The sequence below is a fragment of the Pogoniulus pusillus genome, chromosome 37 (assembly GCF_015220805.1).
Source record: "Pogoniulus pusillus isolate bPogPus1 chromosome 37, bPogPus1.pri, whole genome shotgun sequence".
NCBI lineage: Eukaryota > Metazoa > Chordata > Aves > Piciformes > Lybiidae > Pogoniulus > Pogoniulus pusillus.
In genome coordinates, this window is record NC_087300.1 from 2475183 (window position 1) to 2481182 (window position 6000).

The following is a 6000-nucleotide window of genomic DNA, read 5'->3' on the forward strand; positions in this document are numbered from 1 at the left end:
GGAGGGCACCGAGGCAGCAGCAGGGCACCGAGGCAGCAGCTGGGCACAGACAGCAGCTGGGCACAGACAGCAGTTGGGCACATCGCGGGTGGGGCCACATCTTCCCGTGGGAGGGTTGGGAGAGAGCCACGGAGGGGAGGGAAGGTGCTGGGGGTGAGTGGGACTGCTGGCAGCACGGCGGGGAGGGGGACGTGGGGCTGGGGAGGAGGCAGGGAGCTGCCGGCGGGCAGGAAGCGGCGGCGCAGGACGGGGCAGGAAGGCAGCCGCGGCCCCGGGGCTGGCGGAAGAGCGGCGGAAGGAGTCGGGGTCGCGGCGGTGGCGGTGGGAGGAAGCCTGCCCCTGCCCCGCGTGTGTCCCACGGGGGTTACCAAAGCCGTGCCCACGGCGAGACCGAAACTCCCTCGATGCCCGGAAAATGCCCGTTCCTGGGCAAGCCCCGGGGCTGGGAGCGTGTCGGTGCCACCCGTGGGGCTGCAGGTCGTGGCGTGCCCAGCAGCAGCCACAGGCTGGGACTCGCAGCCTGGCACAGCAGCGTGAGAGATCCTGCCGCCGGCTCTGCCCCGCTGCCAGGCGGGCACAGCCCAGCGTGCCTGTGCCAGGGGCAGGACCCTTGCCTGGGGAGGTGATTCTGCAGGGGTCTGACCGAGGAGATGTGGGGGGGCATAAGGGTGGGTCTGGGGTCTTTACAGCCCCTTGGACCTCCAAGAGGGCTCAGGCATGCTCAAACTGTGTGGTGCCCAGGATGCCTGCCTGGGAAGTGGGCAAGCTGCTCAGCTCTGCCTGCTCATCCCTTGTGCCCAGCTCTTGGGAAGCATCTCTGGGCCCTCCAGAGTCTCCATCCACCACCTTTCGGCCCTCAAGCACTGGGGTGGTTTAGCTGCAGCTCAGAGCAGTGCTGCAGGCAGAGGGCATGGCCTTGGCCGTGCCCACACGGTGACAGCCTCAGCACGGTGGGCTGGGAGCTGCCATTGTCCCTCCAGCTGTCAGTTCAGCAGCGAGCAGAGGATGGAGCTGTTCAATATTTATGGCTGCTGCCGGAGCTGGTTGGGCAGAACGGCAGCAGGAGCTGGGGGGGGGAGGGGGATGAGGGCGGGACAGCTCCGCTCCCCTGCCACCCATCTGGCCCCCATGCTGCCCTGTGCGAGCCACCATCTGCTCCCCACGGGGCTGTGGGTGCCGGCAGCCTGGTCTCTGCTCCCTCGCACGAGTGCAATGAGTTTAGAGGTCTCAGCTGATGAGCAGAGGGCCGGGAGAGGCGTGGGCAGCCTGGCAGCCAGCCAGCCTGGCACCCGGCCCCGGTGCCCCCTGCCGCAGCTGCTGGATCCCCGCGGTGGGCTCGCCGAGCCGAGGAAACGAGGCCGTGTGTGCTGCTGCTGACGAGGATGTGCCTCAGCTAATCCAGGGCAGGTCTCAGGATGCGGCCCCATGGGCTGTGTCCTGCCCCGGTTTGGGCCAGGTGAGCCCCAGGCAAGGTCAGGCAGAGGCAGGGCCAGTGCTGGCCCAATTGGATCGGCTCAGCAGCTCCTGGGCTGGGGTGCCCAAGCCCTGCAGAGGGCTCACAGCCTGGAGTGTGGAGCAGGACCTGGGATGCTGCTCAGGAGGCCCCAGCCCCCAGTCCTCATCCCAGGAGAGCAGGGATGCTGGTGGCTGGGCACTGGGAGGATGCTGCCTCCTCCCCACTCTGATTTCCACCTCCCTCCTCTTTGATCTCACCCCAAACCTGCTGGGTGTGAGCTGGCAGCAGGCAAACGAACCTTTAATTAGCCACTTCAGGGATTTGAATTCATTAATGGCAGAAATGATTATTAAGGAAGAAATAAAGGTACCAGCCCCCAGATGAAGGATGACACAGCCCAGCTGGGACAACCCGCGGGCACTGTGTCCCCAGGGTGGGCACCTTTGGCTTTGTGTGGGGCTCCTGTCCACCTGCACCCTCCTGTCCCCTTCCCCACACCGGCAGCTGCTGGATGCTGGCTTTGGCAGAGCTTCAGCAAGGGTTTGGGGGAGGAAGAGGAGGAGCTGGGAGGGTGTTTGTTGTGTTCCCAGCAGGACAGCACTGCTGCAGGCTCTCCCAGCGACCCACGACCCCCCCGGTGCTGGACCATCAGGGCACCAACACCATCTCTAGACTGGCACTGGAAGGTGGCAGGGAGACAATGGGCTCAGATGTGCCATCGTGGGTGTGTGTGTGTGTGGGGAAGCTCCGTGGGGAATGTGTGGGGCTGGTTTGTGGGTCAGGGGCCTGTTGGCAGCCCCATCCTGAGCAGCTGCAGCCTGCAGTGTCCATGCTCCGTCTGCGCTGGGGTGGGACTGGCTGGGGGCTGGCTGCAGGCTGCGGGCGGCAGATGTGGCCTCCCAGGAATGTTGGGATGGGCTTTTCGGGGAAAGCAGCCGCTTCCCATCAGCCGTGTCCGCTGGGAAGCAGTGGAGGAGCTTCCCGATGCTCGTCCCCACCGCAGATCTGCCAAGAGAGGGCTCAGCCATGCCCCCCCCCCCCAGCAGTGCCAAGCCCCACGGAGGGTGTTTCTGCCTGGCACCCACGAGTATGGTGGGGGTCTGGTGCCTGGGGGCACCCGGGGCTGAGTCCCCAGCACACACAGGCTCCGTGCACCCACTGCCCTCCTGGCTCAGGGACCACTCTCTGCTGCCAGCCAGACTGCCCCTGGCAGCCTTCGGCTCCCGCCCGGAGCTGGCAGGAGGAGGCCGAGCTCGTTAGGTGCAGGTATGGGATTAGCCCTAATTGCCTGGGCTTTGATGTCCTCAGCCTCCTCCCCGAGGGAAACTCCTTACCTGCAGCAAACCTGCGCCTGGCATCTGCCTGCTAATCCCGGGATTAGCGGGCGGGGAGGGCGGCAGATGGAGCCCGGCCAAGCCGGGACCCCCGGGGGCACGGAGCTGCCGTGGGGCTGGGCACCGTTTGGGTTGCCCTGGGGTCACCAAGGCAGCTTGGTAGTCACCAGCGAGGAGCACCCAAGTGCTCCCAGGGGAATTCCCACCCGGGATCTCCGCTAGGATGTCACCATCCCCTGGGAAAGCCCCTGTGCAGTCGCTGTCACACGAGTTAGGGGACCCAGGCGTGTCCCTTGCTCCCCAGCACAGCACTTCCCAGCTGCAGGAAGAGCCTTTTCTGGGAATTCAGTGACCTCCGTGTCCGGGCCAGGTTCCTTCAAGGAGGAGGGGGGCAGGGGTGCAGCAGGGGGGCACAGGCACCCTTAGGGCCTGGGAAGCTCTGCCCAGAGGTGGGTAGTGATGAGGGTCGTGGTGGTGCTGGACCTAGGGGACCTCCAAACCCTCCTGCTGTGACTGGAAGCCCAAAACTTTCAGCCAGGATGGCTGCAGCTCATCCAGCCCCAGCTGGGCCATCCCATGGAGGCTCAGGCTCTGTCACTCCAGGGCTGCTCCTTCTTGCCCCCCAAAATGCCAGCAGAGTGCTCCGAGTGGGTAAAGGGGAGCAGGAGAATCCGGGGGGGAAGGAGAGAGTGGAATGGCTCCAGGTGTCCATCCTGAGCACCCCCCCCAAAGCCTGGTGCCTGTGGGCACAGAGGCTGCTGCACGGGGCCCTGGTGGGCAGAGGAGAAAGAGGGGAGGGAGTGTGGGGGGGGGTCATGCGGAGCTGTGTGTGCCACGGGGGTCTCTGCCCCCACTTTCCAGCCAGGCTCCCCATCCCATGGGCCGAGCACCCCACGGCTGCGTGCTAACCTCAGGGTCCCTGCTCAATGGGAGGAAGGAAATCCTCATCCTCGGGAAAGGCAGGACACGGCCGTTTCCTCCTGCTGCCGTGGGGAGGGGGCCGGGGCACAGGCACACCCGCTCGGGGCACCCCCCGACATCCTCCCCCCATCCCAGTTAGCAGTCCCGACCAGAGACTGCAGCTGGCTCTGGCTGGAGCCTCACAAGAGCCAGAGACAGGCTCGAAGGGACGTCCCCGCTCCCTCCCCCCCCCAATTCCCTCCCTTCACCCCACGACCTGCTGGGGGGGTTGCTTCTTGCAGCCTTCCCATGCCGTGACCCTTGGAGGCCACTCTGCCATCGGCCTCCCGGTGGAAGGCTCAGCTCCGTCCCTGGCCGGTCACGGTCCCGCCCCGGGGCCTGGGGGCTGAGCTGCCCTCGGGACCACAGCGCTCCCTGCGAGCCCCAATCCGGTTCTTCCTGCTGCTCCTTCCTCTTCCTCGCCTGCCCTTCGCCCTCTCCGTGTGCTGCTGGCAGGGAGTGGTGGCTTCCATCCCGGCGGTGGCTTTGCTCCCGGGGACCTTTGGCCCCAACGTGTCCCCGCCGCTCTCCCCGTTGAGGGTCGGATGCTTAGGGCTGGCCGCCGGTTACCGAGAGCCTCGGCACCGTGCCCGGAGTCACCTCTCCCCTCGGGGTCAGCTCGCTGGCATGGCTCTGTGCCATGGCCTCCTGTCCCCGCCCTGGGCACTGGGGTGATGCTGGGGTCAGGTCCCGGTCCCGCTCTCGGTTCCCGGAGCCCGTCCCTGGTTGGGTGTTTGTTCTCCGGTTTCGGTCCCAGTGTCCCCGGGCGTGGATGGGCTCCCGTGCGCTGGAGACCGCCAGCACTGCTGGGACCTGCTGGGGCCGGAGCGGGACCGGGACCGGGAGCGGGACTGGGAACAGGAGCGGGACCGGGAGCGGGACTGGCCCCAGGGCCGGCGCTGGGAGCAGGACCGAGACCAGCACCCGGAGCGCACCGGGAGCGGCGCCGAGCGCCCTCTGGCGGCCACAGGACCCTGCTAGAACAAAGGCCGGAGCCGGCATCGGCCGCGGGAGCCCCATCACGGGCCCCGAGCTCGGACCCGGCCAAAGCGGCGGGCACGGCCGATGCCCCCGGCAGCAGGGACGGTGGCGGCTCCGTGGCGGCTCCGCTGCTACCAGCCCCGAGTCACCGAGGGGCTGAGTTGGGCCCCTTCCTCCTCCTCCTCCTCCTCACCCCGGTGATGTCACTCCGCTCATCCTCCCGGTGCCAGCCCTGTCAGACCTGACGGGCAGGTTGGGCAGGAGAGGCGGCAAGGAGGGGTGGGCAACCAAGCGAGAGCACCTGGAGCTTCTCCCCAAGCTGAGACCCTCCTTGAGCTCTCCCTGAGCTTCTCTGCCCACAGTCTGTGCCCCCCACCCCATCCCTGTGGACCTCAAACCATCCCCCTGCAGGGGCTGCAGGTGAGGGGCTGCAGCAGCTTTGGCACAGCTGTTTTAGAAGGGGTACAAAAGGGCTGCAAAATGGGTGTAGAACGGTGGGAATTGTGAAACTGAAATCACTGCACCCTCGTCCACGGCCACAGAGCACAGAAAGGCTGTGGGAGGTCTTTTGGGATCCCTGGAAAGGACAAGGTCAGGGCTCAAGCTTTCATGATGCAGTGAGGTGAGGGCTGGTCTCTCCTCCCTAGTATCAAGTGACAGAACGAGAGGAAATGGCCTCAAATGGCACCAGAGGAGGTTTAGGTTGGACATTAGGAAGAATTCCTTCACTGCCAGGCTGCCCAGGGTGGTGGTGGAGTCACTATCCCTGGAGGTGGTTCAAGAAACCTGCAGCCATGGCACTTTGGGGCACACTTTAGCGGGCACAGCGGTGCTGGGCTGCCAGTTGGCTGATCTTAGAGGTCTTTTCCAACCTCAATAACCCTACGATGTGATCCAGAAAGGAAGCTGTGAGCTCTGTCACACCTGAGATTCACTTCCCACCTGGCTCCCTGCTGCTTTGCGCCTCTCAAACCAACGCCTTGCTGTTCTTCAACCCTTCCAACACAGAGGAGAGGAAACCTCCTGGAGGAAGGAGAGACTTCACCAACCAACAAACACACAAACAACTGTTGGGAGTAAAAAAATAGGTTTGTTTTGTTTGTGTTTTTTTTTCCCCCCCTCCCCTTTTAATTACATCACTTATCAAAGAAAACCAAACCCAAACCAACCTCCCCCTTCCCCCTCCTGCAAAAAACCCAAACCTAACTCCCTCCTCCCCCCCCCCCCCAAAAAAAAAACCCCAAACAAAAAGCAGTGGTAACAAAAATA